Source organism: Gymnodraco acuticeps, unplaced genomic scaffold, assembly GCF_902827175.1.
Source record: "Gymnodraco acuticeps unplaced genomic scaffold, fGymAcu1.1, whole genome shotgun sequence".
NCBI classification, from domain to species: Eukaryota; Metazoa; Chordata; class Actinopteri; order Perciformes; family Bathydraconidae; genus Gymnodraco; species Gymnodraco acuticeps.
The window spans coordinates 4,727,525-4,748,157 of record NW_022992126.1 but is presented as its reverse complement, the minus strand read 5'-3'; the positions used below and the strand labels follow the sequence as shown (position 1 = coordinate 4,748,157).

Sequence of the window (20,633 nt, the reverse complement as noted above, 5' to 3'; positions counted from 1 at the left end):
CTGCAAGCTACTGTTTCACCATAACATCTAGAGGGGCGCTGTTTCACTCTTTGTAAAATACTCAATGAGAATGGGGGAGAGACCATAGGGGAGAGACGGGCCGGTGTTGTGTCACATTATGCCTCCCCGTCATGAAATGCCCCCCTTGTCACGGGAACGCGCATTTCTAAATGACACGTTTATACCTCTAAATGACACGTTTACACCATAAATGTACACCTTAAAACGATGTTTAAAACGAAAAGTAAACGTTCAGGGTTTTTATTAATGGTAATTTTCAGACTGTGAGTTGTTTAGTGGTAGCTCATAGTCTTGATTCTTCTGGTTTAACTTTTCGCTCCGTATTTGAGGTGTCGAAATTCATTCGTCACTTCCTTTTCAGTTTTTGTTTTTTTTAAACTTTTTTTTTATCATTATTGTTACGTCCTGTCTGTATAAACGTGCTTTAAAATGTATTGTTTAATTTTACATAGTTGTCATCTAATAATCAAAATATATGTTTACAAATGTTACATAGTCTTTGTCAGCATATTATTATATACGCTATGCGTGCAAAATAAAAGTGTCACATTCATGAAACTTGCTCCATTTATTGGTACCAGCCCTAGAACCATACCCAGAAAAATGTGCATTTTTCAACAGGAATGTAATACTTTTGCAACTACTCTCAGGTTGATCCAATGGCACACACAGTCATCGTGGGAATTGTGAACGAGAACCATCACTGGATGTTGGTGGTGAGAATAGGAGCATATTTTAAGCTCCAATCTGTATCTATAGTGCTGTATAGACCATATATAATTAGTGATTTGCAAGATAACCGGGCCACACATACATGCTGTCACTTATTATTGATAACATCTAAACAATACCCTGCATCGTACCTGCCTAATGTATGGTTCCTGCCTAATGCATGTTGTGTTTCCATGTGCATAATAAAAGGTAATGTACCCCCATGAGAAGAAAACCCTCTTCTTGGATCCTTGGAGAAGGGAAAGGCAAAATGAGGGTGTGCCTACAGTCTACAAGGTACATTTGATACAGTGTACTAGTTCCTATGTTGTATGAGTTTTTTGACAATGATGTGCTGCATCTTGACACATGTACTATCTACATACTGTAGAGCCTTTATGTGGATGAAAGGCTGCAAGGTGTCAAGGTGGACATGCAGCACCCTCCCCCATAATCGCCAACAAGACAGCACATCCTGTGGTGTCCTGGCCTTAAAAGTGAGTGTGAAATGCATTTAGCCAAACATTACTCTCAAACTCAAATTCAGTAGCAATTAGACTGAATATCTTGACTTGCTTTTATACATCTTGATCAAAGATGTATTGAATTGTGTCAAACTACACATATACAACATGTCATTCTTTAAATCTCTTGGGTCATTTGTTTGTATTCCATTTGAGGGTAAAATCATAGACCATGCAGTCCATATACTAATCAAGGTTCTCTTCAGTTTGCAGAGAAGATTTTACTGGGGGAGGCAATTGAGTTTGAAACCTCACAGAAGGCAGTGCATGAGCTGAGGCTGGACATTGCTACTTCTCTCCTCAGAGAATCTGGTTTCTTACCTTTTCTCAACATTGTCAATGACTTCATGTAGTTACTTTTATTAATTGTATCTCATAAGTATGCATCAATAACCTAGTATATTAATAATGTGCCATGCAAATTGTTGTATTGTATCACTGCTTGGACCATTGGTACTGTTGGGTTAATATTGACCAGGAACATTATCAGGGTTTTAAAAGCAACACAGTGGCTTAAGTATAGATTAGGGTAAATAGTCACTACATACAGTATATTGTGTATCTCAACTCCAAACAGATAACATATGAAGCATCGCAGGCCGGCATCTTCAACTGCAATTTCATATAGGCTACACACGTCACACTCTAACACACCCTTTCAATTCTGCGGTTTATTTAAGATGTGAGATTTCCCCATCTTCCTCCTTTCAATGTGCTCATTGGTGTGTATTACTTTTAACTGATATCCTCAGTTAATTTTTACCTTGAACTTATTATAATCAAAGCTGTAAAGCTAATACATGTGATGAACAACAAAAGAACCATGAGAACCAAACTTAAATTGATGCGTACAGTGCGAAATAAGTTTTTGGATGTTTTGTAATGACATTGTGCAGGTTCCCATTCTACAGAGGGTAAGGAGAGTGTGAAAGAAGGAGCAGATGGCTCCTCTGTGCTCAGATTTAATAATTTAGAAAATCTATGTGTTTGTGTGTGTTTTGCCTTTTCTTCACACAAAATAATAAAAGACCACAACAAATGTGTCCTTATATAATTGACCTTTTAGTCAAAAATTGGAATGGGTTACCTTGACCCCAAATCTGCAATGTGGTTTATCTGAAGATATTGATTACGTTTTGTCTCAACAGATGATCTAAGCAGGCTTTGCTTTTACTGCGGGATGGAGGAGCAGGATGAAGAACATTGGGTAATTTCCTATTGCACATTACAAATAAAGAAAATTAGCAGAAATATGTTTCCAGACTTTATCAACATAACATTTGCGTTGGTAATTGCTACTATATTTGGCATCTTCAGCATTAACTGATAAAGGATTAATGTTTTGCTTGTTTTTCCATACATTTTTGTTGAAAATGTCTTTCTTTCTCATAACACAACATTTATGTTTTTGAAAGATTTCGATTATTGAAGGAATGGTTAGAATGTTAGTGGGAAATACATTAGAGATATTCTATTATCATAAAAATAATGCATACCTTACATAACAAGTATTTATTGTTTTTCTCAGATTTGCTGTGACATTTGTCAGCGGTGGTACCACCACCAATGTGTACAAAGGCCTCCAGTGGATCAACCATACTTGTGCCCTGGATGCACATAATGCCCCAAAGGAACCATCATTCTATGAATCCCACCCTCAAGCATTTTTCAGGGTATGGTTCTAGGACTGGTACCAATAAATGGAGCAAGTTTCATGAATGTCACCCTTTTATTTTGTACGCATAGCGTATATAATAATATGCTGACAAAGACTATGTAATAGTTGTAAACATATATTTTGATTATTAGATGACAACTATGTAAAATTAAACAATACATTTTAAAGCACGTTTATACAGACAGGACGTAACAATAATGATAAAAAAATAAATAAAAAAAACTGAAAAGGAAGTGACGAATGAATTTCGACACCTCAAATACGGAGCGAAAAGTTAAACCAGAAGAATCAAGACTATGAGCTACCACTAAACAACTCACAGTCTGAAAATTACCATTAATAAAAACCCTGAACGTTTACTTTTCGTTTTAAACATCGTTTTAAGGTGTAAACCATAGACTGTATATTAGGGGTGTAACGGTTCACAAACATTTCGGTTCGGTACGTACCTCGGTTTTTTGGTCACGGTTCGGTTCGGTACGTTTTCGGTACAGCAGCATTTTTTTTCACAAAACAAAACATATATATATATATTTGTATTATTATTATTAAACTGTGAATAATGTATTCACTCAAATAAATACAAAATATAATAAAATAAACATTAAGGTGCAGCATTTCGATGAACTGAAATAATCTGTATTTGAACTTTACTGTACTAGTACTCACAAAATATAAACTATTAGTTTTGGGTTTTTAATTATTATTAAACTGTGAATATTCACTCAAATAAATACAAAATATAATAAAATGAACATTAAGGTGCAGCATTTCGATAAACTGAAATAATCTGTATTTGAACTGTAGCCTACTGTACTAGCACCTAAGCAGCCAGTTTGACATTAGGACTTGCTTGTCATTGTATTTTCATGTTTTTTTAAATAAAAATTAACTTGTCCACATTGCTTGCCGAAAGGGCAGATCTGCTGGCACTAACAATGTCTCCTGATGTGGAGAAAACCCTCTCGCTAGGGACAGAGGTAGCCGATACAGCCAGGCATAGGCGGCGCGTGAGACTCAGGTTTGGGAAGGCTAAATCACTTTTTTTTTTACCTGACGCTGCCCGCCTCCGGCGTCTATAGAAAAGAGATCAACTCAGTGAAAGCACCGCCTGCTGACCGATCAGAGCTCAGTGTGCGGAGTTTAAATCTATCAAGTCATATTACAGGATAAAGGAAATACAGTTTAAACTGCCGTATGCAGAGAAGACGCCAACGTGTCGCACTTTATCATTCATATCACACTGATATCACATCATCAATCAGATCATCTATCTCACATCGATATCACAATATCTCCTTATCTGAGTCAGCTGAGCCGTATCTGGCCGTGCAACACTTAGTTACAGTGTCACAGACTGTATGCAGATGTATTATTTTAAGCAACACATTAAGTTGACGAAACACTCAACTCAAATGTAATTAAAGTCAGATCCCCTCGTGTTTTAGATGGGGCAGTATCATAAAACTGTTGTACGCTTTCAAACACTCTGTAGTTTATTTATTTTTTAACGAGTTGTTCTGTATTCACCTTGCAGCAACTCTGTGGCTTGTATCCTGGATTATATGTTTAAGTCATGGATGTCTAAAGTTCATATTTGTCTAATATTAGTTTACTTTTCATTAATGAAGTATGACGCTGCGCTGTCAGTACACTTGTCCCTGTTTGTGATTGGTCAAATGTTGCTAACCCCGCCCCTTTAACGTGAACGTGCTCTCAGCTGGAGAGAGAATCCCTGGCTTGATTTACCGAGTTGATAACCAGCGTTGTAGGACCGCTTAGCGAGATCTCGTTTGTTAGGGTTAGTTAAGATTACTCAAACATATCCAGGGTCTGTTGAACTGGCTTCGTAGCACAGGGCACAGGTGGCTAGCAGCGCTAATGTCAAAGACACAAACATTATACATTATATTTTTATTTTACCAGGATGCAGTGACACAAATATTTGGGAAAGCTTAGCCTTCCCAAGCCTACAGCACCCGCCGCCCCTGCAGCCAGGTAGCGCTTTGCTAACATGGCAACATAAGGATATTTGGTGTTTGTAATAGCTTTGGCTCGGTCTGATCTTTCTGCGAGTGGTGGAGGCTTAAATGCTAGTGGGAGTTGGGTTTGCACTTCAGTCTTTTTTCTTTTGCTACCGGTGATATTCACGTTCGGGTGATGCCTTTTCAAGAGTGTGCAAGTTTGATGTATTGCCAGCCGCGTAACCAATTTTAGTTGAACAATGCCGACAAACAGCTTTGGTTCGGTCCACCTGTCTTTGTCCTTCATCCTTGTACGTAACTGCGAAACCAAAATGTTCCCAAACCGGAGACTTCAATGATGCTGGAGGATTTTCGAGCTCAACTTTATCTGCGTTCGCCATACATTTTTGACAGTTCCTCAAATTACTGACTACATTTGAACGCATCCCTCTGACCAGCTCTCATAGTATGCCTCTCATCCAATGAAATGACTTGCTCGCTCTATGACGCGTTGAACCCAATGTGAGCAAATTACTCTGAATGCTGCGACGCAGCACCTGAGATTACTTCCAAAAAGTTATTCACGTTCTCAATTTTTTTACGTTTAACGTTATATTCGTTCGGTACACTTCGGTACACACCTGTACCGAACCGAAGGGCCCGTACCGAATAATTTCGGTACGGGTACGTGTACCGTTACACCCCTACTGTATATATAAATGGACGTAGGGTCCGTGACATCACCCATAGGATTCTGCAGAGTTGCCGTAAAGCCCTTAGTAGGCGGAGTCGGCCACTAACGGCTCGACGGTTTCGTCAGAGTCTAACTCCCGCCTTCTCCCGCCTTCTCCAAATAAGGGCAAAGAGGCGGAGCTGAGGCGGAGCTGAGGGACCTGCTGCCAACGAGCGTGACGTTTGAGTCCTAGCTCAGGCTAAGAAGCTAAGCTAACATGCTCTCAGTATCAATCGAATGTAAAACATGATTGATGAAAGTAGTAAATCGGTCAGATTTGACCCGAAGACAACAGGAGGGTTAATGCCATATTCACTTAGTAACGCATGAACAACTTTTACAAATATTTCTATATAGTCTGTCTTGGTAAATGTCATCTAGGTTGCACATTTCCTGCTGAAATACATGCATACCAAGTCACTGCGTGGCACTTTGGTTTTGATAAAACAGTGTAGTTCCACTATATAAACGTTACATTCATAATCAAACGAGACAATCTGCAAGATAATTAGCTATTTGCAGGGCTGCACATAACTGGTGCGCAGGTGCGCATGCGCACCTCCGCCAAAAAAAGAGCACTGTGTCATTTGAAAAAAGGCGCATTTGCGTACCAACATTGAGAGAGAGAGAGGGAGAGAGAGAAGGGAGAAGAGAAAAGAGAGGAGAGAGAAGAGAGAAAAGAGAAGAGAGAGAGAGAGAAATATATTTGCGAGTTGCATATGAACCTATGATATGAACTCAGGGCCGGCCCGTAGCGCTGGCGTAATGTTCGCCTAGGGCGCCAGATCTGTGGAGGCGCTGCGCTGGCTGCTATGGGAGGGAAAAAAACATTTTTGACCGTTGGTGCTCATCCTAATTTTCGGCCTTGATGTAACAATATTCACAATTAAGTAAATGTAACACCCTTTTCACCCCGGTTACACGTTTCATTTGCCCTGTACGATGGGCGCTGTAAGTGATGAAAATGGGGGATGTTAGCTTATCTGGCGCCCGCAGCTCACAGCCAAAGTGCGACTGAGCGTGGGATCGAGGGAGGGTGCACCGGTTCCGGCGCTGTTGTTATTAGCATCTGGTGCTAGCTGCTCTAACGGAAGAAGAAGATGTTTCTACAATGATGTGGAGGGAGAGTCCTCTCCAGTCAGACTGAGAGGCTGATACTACAGCTCAGTGAGGTAAAGGACTCTTGAGTGTTTAGATAGTTCACTTTAGTCTAAGTTCAAACGGTTTGGTCACAATTTATGTAAATACATATTTCCAAGGCACTCCTTTATAATTATTGGGATAAACAGGTTTGAAATCATTCCAATGTATACTATAGGACAGTAACCAAACATATCCTTTAAAACTGGAGAGATAAAAAAATATGCATAAATAAATAAATGTTAAGGTAAAATAAGATATGAATGAACAACATAAATAAAATAAGTTACATTAAATTGTTATTGGCTATGGTAGGTTATTGGTTATGTTCACATACTTATTTGATTACATCCACTTGTCTAAGATGACAACAGAGACTTTCGACCCAAACCCAGCTGTTGACTTGTGGATGCAAGCATCTAATCGCAGACTCAACCAGAGAGAATGTAGTAGGCCTACATCATCAGCTACCATGTCTGACAGAGAAGAAGACAGTCAGGAGAACAGTCAGGAGGGTAGTGATGACAGCTTGTAGGATTACTGGTCGTACTAATGTTGTCTTGTGTTCACCTCTGCATGTGTGTTCTGTGTTCACCTCTGCATGTGTGTTCTGTGTTCACCTCTGTGTGTTCAGTGCCGTGTGTCTGGCAAATAAAGTCAAGACCCCCTCAAAAGTTACGGTTTATTTCATTTTAAGGATGAGCACCAAGCAACATCTCCAGGTGCTCCTTTGAGAACCAGGGCAAAAAAGTGATGTGCACCCCTGGCTATTTGGTATTATTCTTAATGCTTGTCATTCACACGTTAATAAAATAAAAATAAGTACCGATACATAGCAGAATAATTGTGGCGGTGTTCAGCTTAATAAGCCTTGCTCAACATCATTTATTTAGCTAATACTACAGCGGGCTGCAGGCGAACCAAGTCCGCGTTACGATGCATTCCTTGATCTCCAGTTATAACGCCGGACTCCGCCGCTGGCCGAAGTTAACGGAGCCCCAGGGTGCTAGCTACGACCGCCGGGACGCGCTAGCGAGCTAGCACCCTGCAGCCCCGTTAGCTTCGGTGGCGTGGACTCCGGCGGCCCACCCCTTTTAACATTTGCTCCCGTTTAGCATTATGGGCGTCATAGCCATATAGTATAAAAGTCTTACCCAAGGCTGAATCATACACTAAACTGTATATATGTATAAAGGGTTACGTCCTTAGCTGGCTAATAAGCTACATAACAGGCTAAGCTAACAAGCACACAAACACCTGCTAACGGGGTTAACATGTATAATAGTATCATTTTACTCACCGAAAAAAGCTGAACGTAGACTTCTTGGAAGATCTGTTAGTACATTCAAGCGCACAGCACGACATTTTAATTATCTGGTATTTGTAACAATATTCCCTAACAGGCACGATCACCACGAACACAGCTAAAGGATCAAGTACAGTAACTACAACTAACTAACGTTGTAGCCTCTATGGTTGTAGCCTAGCAGATTGGACAAGTTGCTGTTAGCTGACAGTGAGGCACGTATCTGTCAATCAAAGTGACCACGCCCTAATGTATGCACAAACTTTAAGACCTAATATAAATATAAAGGGTCGCGTTAGAAAACAATTCACTCACAGATCCATAATCATGAAGGTGGAATCTAACTATATCGATAATAAAATGTATGGAGCCAGGGGTAGAAACATGTTTTTTTCTGCTGTAAAATCGGGCATTTTAACTATGGAAATTGCTCCTTTCTGCAGCCATCGCCTATCGGCCAATATATGAACTGCAGTGTGTGGCACTTCCGTATTGGCTTCCCGGCTCTACCCCACAGTTTGCTGCTTGGTGTAAACCTATGGTGTAAACGTGTCATTTAGAGGTGTAAACGTGTCATTTAGAAATGCGCGTTCCCGTGACAAGGGAGATACCAACTACAACAAAATGAACATATTTGACCGTAATTTAATTGTAATACACGTTTCAAAGTGATGCCGAAGCAACTACATACTGATAACGGTTAATAAAACCCATGAATTAACGCTTTAACAAGTCTGCAAACAAGACGGCAGGCGAAAAGCTTTTAAATGTGTGTTTTCTGAATGGAATTGGATCCATCAGGCTAAACTAACCTGTTGCTGCTCCGTCCACACTCACAACAACGTCATACCGGTACTTATTTTCTTAACGTGTGAATGACAAGCATTAAGAATAACAAAATATAGCTAATTCTCTTGCAGATTATCTCATTTGATTATGAATGTAACGTTTATATAGGGGAACTACACTGTTAGCAGTAACTTGGTATGCATTTATTTCATGTTAGCTTAGCTTCTTAGCCTGAGGAGCTAGCTCTGTTTACTTCCAGTTCGGAGGCAGCAGGTCCCGCCTCGGCTCCGCCTTTTTGCCCTATAGAGAGGCGAAGTCACGCCCATCTACTTCCGGTCCATGGGACCCCGGAAGCGAAAAATTATACATTGAATTCAATGGAGAGAGAAAACGTATATTTTGATCCCGTTTGAATTGTGCCACGAACTACACATATGATGTTTTTCAATCTTAAACAATAATTTCCATGTCAAAAAAGTAAAACTGTTGAAATATAAGACTATGAAAAATACGCGACTACAAAGACTACAAATCCCTAATCCCATTCTGGGTCACGTAAGTGATGTCACCGGCGATAATGCTCCAAGTGGTTGGTTCACTTTTACAAGATGCCTGTGTGCTTTGTACCAGGTTGTAATCACAAAAGTGATCATACCACTTTCTATCGCTTCCCGTCTGATGAAAGGACCAGGAGTAGCTGGATCAGACATATCAGGTAATATCATAGGTAATATACATGTTGTGCATGGAACATAGTCAAGTTAGCTACCTAGCTAGTAGCGACGAGTAGCGAGCACGTTAGTTAGCATTACATTACTTAGCCTTGTCATTTGTAGTAGCCTTACCATGAAGTTATTATTTTATTACATGAAGTAAACAAAAATGTTAAACAGTAAGAGTAGTCATGATGGTAAGTATTTCGTGAAACATTTGAAGAGTAGCCTACTGCGCCCTCCACCGGGTGCTAAGGAAGCAGTTCAGGGAGAGTCGAAGGCAGGCAGGGAGCTTTGCATGACATTCTTCTGGACGTGTTTCATTGTGATGACAGTGAGGGTGAGTCAATCTGTTTGTTGGATAGACAGTCGTTGTGTGCTTACTGAGAGAAAATTGTTAGAAGAGATAATTTGTACACAATTACAAATAAAGTCAATGTATTGTATGACATGAAGTTGTGCTTCATTCGGAGTCAATAATAAATTCATTCTGCCTTCAACTGAACAATGATTGTGGACTGCACCGACATCCATGTAGCTGCCCCCCAGTAAGATGAACCACGCAAAGATGGTCACCATCATGCCCAAGGACATCCAGCTGGCCCGCCGCATCCGCGGAGAGAGGGCTTAGACTGACCTGAGACCAGCACACCCAAACACAACTGCTCTTTTAAGAGCCACCTACAGTTTCAAAGAGTTGCAATCCTACGTTATTATAATGATTAAACTGGTTCATGTATCACTTAGTTTACTGAACCGTGATGAATGAAAGAAATTAGTGAGGTAGTGGTTTACTGAAGTTACAAAGACATTAATATATGAGTAACAGGTCAGTGTAAACACAAGCTTCTGTCAGTTATGGATCATTCAAACTATTTATATAAAAATATGTAATAAAGTTCTAAAACAAGTATTCGGTATATTCCTTGATAGCTTTTGGAGAAGGTTGTTTTTAAGTTTACTAAAATCTATCGTCTCAACTGTTTCACTTTATAAAAAGGGAACAGGTGAGTAGAGCATCATTGAGTTTCTTATTCTGTCAGTAAATTATCCAAATGAATGTTTTTCATTATTTTAGTCAACCCTAAACAAATTGATTGTACCTTTTTAATAATGACCTTACATGGTTGGCAAAGTTAAATTAACTTCAGAAAATCAAATCTGTTCTGAGAAAAAACTAATAAATGTTTAAAGATAGGAACTTGCCATCCCACTGAAAAACAGTCTGTAGAGATTTTAAGGCGTAGTTGTAGTTCAGTCCAACGTTTCATTTGGATTCATTTCTCCAACAGTCAACTATTTTCATATATATATATTTTTCACAGTCAACTTCATTGTCAATCTTACTCAGTTTGTGTTTATAGACAGAGAGATCAAAAAGACATTTAAATAAAATTATACAATTTACAGATATGTATACTGTATATACTGTATATTGTTGTGGGAATGGAAAGATAAATGAAAGAAGGCGGATATATCCATTTAACATACAGTATCTATGTTTATTATAACATTTGTCTGCGTGTCAAAAGGAAAGACAGCACACATACCTATCAATCATCAAACCGTGGGGTCTTAATTCATTACGTGTTGATTTCTATCAACGGGGGAGTACTTCAGGAAAGTCGACAGGAGGGGGGGGGGGGGGGCGCGCTAGTGGAGTACTTCGTGGCCACAGAGTGTGAACGTTGTGATCAGCTGTTTTAGCGCAGTTCTCCAGTGAAGGGGGGGAGTCTCGCTCCGCAGCCGGTTGGCGTAGTTTTGGCACAATTCCGTTGTACAGACCGACATTAACAGCAGCCCTGTCTGTGCACACGGAGACAGCGCTCTGCATCGCGCCATCGTCTCCCATGCAGATCTGTAAAAAATAAAGTAAGTACCATTTGTTAGCATGCTATAATAGATTGAATGAGCAATAATACAAGGATGGTCCGGATCTGGGGGTGGGAGGGTTTATTTTTCCATAGTTTTGTCCTCTTGTCTGATTGTTGTTATTGTTTGTTTTTTTCTGTATTTTTTGTAATTTGTGTTGTATTGGTTGTGATTGTACATTGTATTTTTCTAAATGTGTATGAATACATTTTTTTAAAACATTTGATCAACAATAAAAAAGGATTTGGTCAGGATCTAGACTCAGTATGTAGTTTATTAATTAATCAATGCTCTCTACATTAGGAAAAAACATACCAGTGTACCAGAGGGAGTCACACACAGCTGTGCCTAGATAACCAAAATCCTTGAATCACACACAGCAAATAAAGTCAAATGACACAACGAGAAAAAGGAGATCACACATACAGTATAGTCGATATAAAACTGTCCGCTTCAATCTGAAGAGCAACTAAAACAAAACACGGGAGTGTACCTTGTTCTTGTGAACACTAATGTTATCCACAGCATACACAGAGACCACGAAGTTCTTAAGGAGAAATCTAGTTACTAAAACAAAACACGTTAGTGTACCTTGTTAGCTAATGTTAGCTAGCTGACATTAACGTTACACATTGCACTCATATTACTCACCGGTCCCGCATGCTGGCTCTTACAGAACCGACTAACTCCCCTTTCGTGTATGTACAGCTCTCAACATGCCCAGACTTGTAGTGATGTTCACCTCGTTTTATACTTTTCGCCTCATTCTGAAAGAAACAGGTGAAATTTGCTAACGTGACGGCCGTCTTTGTGATGGTGACGCGTATTGTGCGAGACCTGTAGTTCACTGAGCGGTTTCACACAAAAAAATGTGTAACCACAGTTTTACGACACATTTTTATTTTTTTGACTTGCAAAATGTTCTTTTAAATTGACAAACATCATATGTGTCATTCGTGGCACAATTCAAACGGGATCAAAAGATAACCTTTCTCTCTCCATTGACTTCAATGTATAATTTTCCGCTTCCGGGGTCCCATGGAGGCTCCCGGAAAGGGAGGGACTTCGCCTCTCTATTTGGAGCAGGCGGGATTAGACTCTGACGTTGCTGTCAAGCCATTAGTGGCTGACTCCGCCTACTAAGGGCTTCACGGCAACTCTGCAGAATCCTATGGGTGACGTCACGGACACTACGTCCATTTATATATACAGTCTATGGTTCACAATGATGGTAATTAAGTACATACAACTTAACATTTCTTTTAAATCATACGGTAAAACAAGTTGGAACAACTGAATTTTTGGAGTAATCAACTTAAAAACTTGTATCCCGAATGAGGGTAATTAAGTACATACAACTTAAAATTCCTTTTAAATCATGTGGTAAAACTAGTCAGAACAACTTAATCTTTTGAGTAATCAACTTCAAAACTTGTGTTTATGCTACCAATTATTAAGTAAGTGGCAATTAAAAACACCTCTGATTGTAGAGGAAAAGCCTTTTCCCCTAACTCAAATAACTTTGTTGCTTTAAGACAATTTCATTAGAAGATGTCATAACTCTATAAACATCGATGAAAACTGTTGCGTTGATTTTCTTTGTTGAGCCAAGGCATTTGTTTTTAGAGTGTAAATAACCTCTATCTTCAGTCATTATCCCTCCGTTGTCTTCCTCTATCACGATCTCCTCATGTTTCATGAAAGAAGGCTTTCTAATCATCTATTTTTCATGCCTGTTGGGTAGTTTTCATATGTGAAAAGGATACAGTGTACGCTTTGTGCTTCCCTTCTCCCATTAAATATAAGAAACCCTTAATATCATCCACTACCTGCAATCCTCCATCAGCCCGTCTCTCCTCTCTCTGCCTCAGGAGGGGTGTATGTAAGTGTGTGAGTGTGTGTTGTTGCTTATAGTCCTTGTATCTTTGTGTGTTCAGAGTGTGTTAGAATGTGTGTGTCTGGTAGGAAAACATCTCATCTCCTTACTCATCTCCTCCCGGAACAAATGCTTCCTGAGTGAATTTTGCTTTTAGATGTGCAATCTCCCCTCTAACAATAGTGCTTCCTTTTAAAATATACCAAGAACCACACACCGTACACACACACACACACACACACACACACACACACACACACACACACACACACACACACACACACACACACACACACACACATACACATACACATACACATACACACACACTCCAGGTCCTCCGAACATAAAACATCCTAACTGGCCTTATGCTTGCCCTAGTTAGGAGGACACGATGTTCACTGCTCCTTAACGTATGTGAAGAGGAATAACATTGGTGTCATGTCAAGAATGACATTAGCGGAGCAGTGGAGTAGAAGGAGGGCAAGAAACGCAGGGCATTGCATGTGTGTGTGTCTGGTGGGGGTGGTGGAGGGGGGGGGGCAAGCTGTTCATGGTTGAGTGAGTTTTCTGTGTTTCTCTCTTTCAATTGAGATGACCATACGTGATCTGCTTGTGTGTGTGATTGTGTTTTATTGTTCAAGAGTTGTGTGTGTGTGTGTGTGTGTGTGTGTGTGTGTGTGTGTGTGTGTGTGTGTGTGTGTGTGTGTGTGTGTGTGTGTGTGTGTGTGTGTGTGTGTGTGTGTGTGTGTGTGTGTGTGTGTGTGTGTGTGTGTGTGTGTGTGTGTGTGTGTGTGTGTGTGTGTGTGTGTGTGTGTGTGTGTGCTTGAGTGAGAATAGGGAGCCACATTGGATCTAAAAGGAGTGCACATGTGTGTAATGGATGTGGAGTGTAGTTAAGTAGGGAATGGGATGGAGAGGTGGGAGTGGAAGTGTGATGTTACGTAGTGTCCCTTAATGAGGACTAGAATAACAGGTCAGTAAATAAATGGAGTGGCATTAAAGTCTCTATTCTCTCTTTGTCTCATCTATCTTTAACAATAAAGACCAACAAATATTTAAAGGAAGCAATAGTCACTCTTTTTCAAAAAGAGCTGGTTTAATTAATAATGTGATGAGCAATGTCTCAGTTTACTTATATTCAATGTCATGTGTTTTTCTAAATATATGTTTTCATTTTCTGTCTAATTTGCATTTTGTGTGTAATGTGTCTAATTATAAAGATATATTTTGTAATATCTCTTTTAATTGGCTTATTGAAAGGTAGGTGTCAAATTAAAGGAATAATCAACATATTACACTAAATTGTTCGGCTGCAAAACCAACTTCAGGGCTCCTTGCAAAGATATTCTTTAAGATTGATCAGGAGATACTTCTTTCTAAATGAACAAATATGATGGGGGAAGGTGTAGCAGAACAGAAAATCCCCCTGTGAAGTCTAGACACTGGTGGTGGGGATAGGATGAAGGGAATTTTTGAAGATCCGGCAGTGATGAAGAGTGGACTTCTGATGAGCTCGACCTGAGCACTGTGCTGTATATGATGAACTGAAGGTGAACGGGGTGAAGGAGGGCTGCGATGATTTCGCCTGACAGCTGAAAGTAGAGAGGTGAACAGAAAATTTGACAGTAGCGACATGATTGGCTGGTGGAGATTGTATCAAATCTGATTGGTTTAAGTTAATCACCCCTAATCACCCAATTAGTACAAGCATATAGATAGTCTTCATGATTGAACTTACTCTAAGCTTTTTTCAATTCTAATTGTTCTGGAGTCGGTTGTGTATTTTATATATCCTACACAGATGTTAGTAAGGTGTTGAATTGTGTTGACAACATCTATAGCATGATTCACATCTGCATTTCTTACGTTTCTCCAAAGTAGTCAGGTTTGTTGTTAAATATGTTGACTGTCTGTTGGTGTAGTTATGGGTGCAGGCTGTAGGCATTTGAGTATGCACTGTAACCACTGTATGTATCACACCAAAATGCCCTTGCGGATCTAAGCCGCCTTCCTTCAGAGTCACACTGGTCATATTGCCATTGATGCTCCATAGGTCACACCTTGTCTCTTCTTGTCAGCACATGAAGGTAACATCATGTAATGTATCCCTCCTCTCACTTTAACCCCATGGCCCGGGGTTTTGGCGCGACTTCTGACCGGTGTAAGCAGCAGTGCACGGGCCATCCTCCCTCTTAATTGAATCATCGGAGTGCAAAAACAGGCATCAGACGGGATTCATGTCAGACTTGCCCCTGAGCAAGTAGCGAGCCATCCAGCCAGCTAGGCAAGCAGGCGTGCAGTCTCTGGTTATTCCGATAAAGACAAGCAAAGTGTGTGTGGATGCATGCGAGTCCGTGTGCTATGGGCAGGAGTGTGTGCGCATGTGTGCAGATTTGCCGTGAGGCTCCAAAGAGAGCACTCTAATTTCCGTCTCAGAGGAAAGTATGATTGAACACAAACCCTTTTGCCAGCGGGTCGAAACAGTCACACGCTGCAACAACACAAGACGAGATAAAAAATAAGTCTTATTTTGTCCTCTATTTTCCCTTTAAAGTTTTCTTGTATTTTCTTTCTTTTAAAAAAAAAAAGTTAAAGTAATATGATTAAAGGTTAGGCAAATGTACTGTACTTCAGATCGCTTTCCTTTGAGAATGAAGGTGTGTGTGTGTGTGTGTGTGTGTGTGTGTGTGTGTGTGTGTGTGTGTGTGTGTGTGTGTGTGTGTGTGTGTGTGTGTGTGTGTGTGTGGTGTGTGTGTGTGTGTGTGTGTGTGTGTGTGTGTGTGTGTGTGTGTGTGTGTGTGTGTGTGTGTGTGTGTGTGTGTGTGTGTGTGTGTGTGTGTGTGTGTGTGTGTGTGTGTGTGTGTGCGTGCGTGCATGCTCTTATGTGTGAGCGTGTGTGTTTGCACTTGTGTGTGAGTGTGCATGCGTGCTCTTGTGTGTGTGTGTGTGTGTGTGTGTGTGCGCATGCATGCGTTCGTGAGTTGTTGGCCATCTGGCCTCGAACTGAGCTGACTATGGATACAATCACAACAGATTAGAATGAGGTGGAGGGGAAAGCTCTTCTTCTTTCCTTCATTTAACTTGTCCCTCCTTGTCTCCCTCGCTTCATTTAACCTGCTCCACTTCTTCTTGTGTGTGTGCGCGTTCATTTGAGCTTCTTTCTGAAAAGTCAGTAAGTGTGATTATTGTGTATCGGTCAGTAATTGAGAACAAGTCACCTATTGGCTGCTAATGGGAGGTGTATAGCTTCTGAGGCTGTGGTTGACATCATGACTAACCTGCTGAATGTTAATCCCCACCGGGTCGCCATATGGCTAACCCTGATGCTAACGAGTGTGCACACTCCGCTGATTAAAAAGATTAATAAGGCTAATGGGGGGAAAACAACGTCAGTTTAGGCTGAAGCAATGAGGCAAACAGACATGGGGGGCACACACAAAGGGAGGCACTGAGAGGGAAACAGGAGAGAGAAAGACAGAGAGAGATAATTTGAGTTTTTTGGGTTCCCCTCACCTCATCTGCTCAAGTCTGTTTGGCACTCATTCACCACGAGTGGCTGTGACCCAACCCAGTCTCATGGCATTTCATGTTCACCAACACGATTTCCCCCTTTCTTTCGTGTTGCACAGCACGATTTTAAAAGCAATGTATTTCTACTGGTAATGTGTTTCGTGCCTGCAGCACGTCTTTTTCTCCGGTCGGGTCGTGGAAGACCGGAAGCTGTGTGGTTCATAAAAACATGTTCTTACTCAATATCAAGCCACAATTATTGCTTTTATTTTAAATTGTATAATTTGTTGCCGTCTGTGAGGAAAATAAATGGGGCTCAGAGCCTCAGGATACTGAAATCTGTATTTTTTTAAATCTTTTTTTCCTTCTAATTTGTTATTCTTTTCAAAATAACACACTGTTATTTACTCACCAATAACACACAATTATCCTTGCTTTTATTTATTGGTTTGATTCCATAATCTCTGGCTGTTTTGGCGTCCGTCAGGAACTGAATTTCAAAATAAAATAACCGGAAACAGATGTAGGCCTATAAGGGACATTTCGAGCATCATTGCGATTGTCAACATTTCTGAGTTTAGGATGGCCGAAGACACTACACTACCCATAATCCCCAGCTATCGTTTAGGACTACAGTCCCCGTGATTAATCTTCAAACTTTGGGATTGGATGTTGGAGTGGCAGTGCGCCAAGGTTACGCCGAGCGTCAAACAACTGTTTGAAATGGAACAAAACCACGCCAGACTATCCAAAACTGGAATCGAACGCCCCCCCCCAGAACTACACATGCTGGCTATTGTGTTTCGCAAAATGTTCTATGGGACGTCTCTACTGAACGTTTTCGTTTTTCCCACAATTAGAAGTTGCCAGTATTAAACACATTGGTGTTATCAAATGTAAAACATATAATTAATAAATGGGTGAAAATAGCTTGTGTCCATAATGCGCAGCATTAATACCCACATGACAGCTCATTGTTACTTTGTAATTCTACTCCACTACAATTCAGAGGTTAACCTGGTATTTTTACTCCACTGCATTTATTTGAGTTACTTTGCAGATTCTGATTAATTATGTGAAATATAAACAACCCTTAAATCAGACTTTAGTTACACCTGAGTAAAATTCAGGGAAGGTGATTGTCAAGTGCCAACAATCAGGAGAGATATTTGATAGTTGGTGCTTGAGAAGATTAAACATGTATCTGCAATTGACATGAATGGAAACGAGTAATAAAGCATATTCATTACTCGTTATTCTCTACTAATAGTTAATTAAAGACTGTATAATGGCTATTTTGCACATCCCTTTCAAGATTTCAAGATTTTCAGAGGTTTATTGACATATCATCTACACAACTATGGTGTAGTTATGCAATGAATGAAAAACTTGGGTCACAGGTTCCTCAACAGTGCATTACAAGACATCTATCAATATGTGTGTACCTCCACCATTAAACTGTCATATTCTGCACATTTCTTATTCTATCTACATACATAAGAGTATAATTCATATGTATAATATCAGTTAAAATAAGTGCTTCAACATAGTTAACATTGCAGGAAAGCAATATATTAGACGTTAAGTACTTTGTCAGGCTTAATATTTATCTGTAGATAGATACCCCCAACGTTTTTTTCTTATTTAAAAGAAGACCTTAATCTGTTATTTAATGTTTAAATAAAGGTTAATTCGTTTTTCTGTTTTGCACCTCCTCCTATTAATATCTTTGTACATCCTGCACTAAACTGTTTTATTGTAGAGATCACTTACAGTATCTTCTTGATTTTTTGTATTCTATATTTCTATCACAAACCTTCTACTTTCCCCCTATGAAAGTATGTACTCTTAATATTTTTTTAATCAAATATAACACATAAAAACAATAATTCAATAACGTGCTTTAACCACTAGGCGGTGCACACAAGGTACACACAGCCATAATAACTTTGTATTATTAGTGTAGGACACTTATGTATGTACAACATCTGAAGATGTGTAGTTTTATTCATGTTTTCACATAATTTTACAGCATATTGCTATACTATTTCAGACTCAGTATTTACATTCTTATATTCAAAGAAAATCAATAATATCTTTAAAAACTACAAGTCCTTTTCTATCAGCTGTGCACAGTTATGGTGTAAATATAACCTATCTACAAATCAGATCAAATGTAAAAGTCAGCCGAATTAGTGTTGATACTGCAAGGAGACGTATTGTGTGAAGAGAAATTGAAGATGTTGTTTAATTGTTGATATATTTATGATCAAGTATTCAGTTTCGGCGGCATTTCTTCAGTTTTTCCAAAGGTCTTCTCATCAGGGCTCTATAAATAAAGAACTACGGCAGATCTGTAATATGTAATGCAGCCGAACCGTGTATTACAATGCCGTTATGTGATGACTTTCAAAGAGAAAAGCAAGAACACTCGGAATTAAGTATTATTTTATTCTTTTAAAATGTTTTCCGGATTTCATATCATATAAACACCAAATCCCAGCATGCATTGCGGCTAAAACATCCAATCAGCGAGCTTAAACCATAGCTGAGGATCTTGGGTAATCGCTTGAAATGCCTACGTCTGTTTCCGGTTATTTTTATTTTGAAATTCAGTTCCTGACGGACGCCAAAAAAGCCCGAGATTATGGAATTAAACCAATAAATAAAAGCAAGGATAATTGTGTGTTATTGGTGAGTAAATAACAGTGTGTTATTTTGAAAAGAATAACAAATTACAAGGAAAAAAAGATTTAAAAATACAGATTTCAGTATCCTGAGGCTCTGAGCCCCATTTATTTTCCTCACAGACGGCAACAAAAGTCCGAAATTATACGATTTAAAATAAAAGCAATAATTGTGGCTTGATATTGAGTAAGAACATGTTTTTATGAACCACACAGCTTCCGGTCTTCCACGACCCGACCGGAGAAAATAGACGTGCTGCAGGCACGAAACACATTACTAGAAATACATTGCTTTTAAAATCGTGCTGTGCAACACGAAAAAAAAGGGGGAAATCGTGTTGGTGAACATGAATCAATAGATTAAAAATCGTGTTGGTGAACACGAAATGCCATGAGACTGGGTTGTGTGACCCTAGCTTTGGCATGCCGTGAGAGTAAACTGGATGAGTGAGTAAGTGAGTGTTTATTTGTGTGTGTGTGTGTGTGTGTGTGTGTGTGTGTGTGTGTGTGTGTGTGTGTGTGTGTGTGTGTGTGTGTGTGTGTGTGTGTGTGTGTGTGTGTGTGTGTGTGTGTGTGTGTGTGTAGTGTGTGGTGTGTGTGTGTGTGTGTGTGTGTGTGTGTGTGTGTGTGTGTGTGTGTGTGTGTGTGTGTGTGTGATGTGTGTGTGTGTGTGTGTGTGTGTGTGTGTGTTGTGTGTTTGTGTGCGTGGGTGGGTGGATGTGTGCATTTATTTGAATGCCTCCTATGTCTCTGTGCGTGTTTATTCAAAATTAGTTCTGTGTGAATGAAGCTAAGCAGGAGTCAACTGGAGAATGCTTTTTGGCAATTTGTCTCATGTGTGCAGCACCACAGTGACGTAGCTGCTGCAGAGCTATTCTGTCTCTTTCCTTGGACCACCGAACAGGCTGGCCATAAGGACTCAATGTGTCTTACTGAGAGACCAATCCACCATTGTTTAAATGTGTATTCACAAGCTGAGGTGTGCAGTGCACTTGAGGTAAGATGAGAAAGCGCCCATACATTGACCTTGATAGGATGTCAAAGGAGAGGAGTCGCTTTAGGCCTTTTCTTTATCTTTCTCCCTGGAGTAGTCCTTGGCGCTGTTA

At 39.9% G+C, this 20,633-nt stretch overlaps 1 long non-coding RNA gene across 1 annotated transcript; it reads left to right on the top strand.

The window, feature by feature from the left end:
- The first annotated feature begins 1,144 nt into the window (after positions 1–1,144).
- Positions 1,145–2,870, top strand: LOC117537893. Its single transcript, XR_004567787.1, has 4 exons — positions 1,145–1,229; positions 1,463–1,568; positions 2,405–2,463; positions 2,785–2,870. It is a non-coding gene; the product is annotated as an uncharacterized LOC117537893 (long non-coding RNA).
- The last annotated feature ends 17,763 nt before the right edge of the window (positions 2,871–20,633 follow it).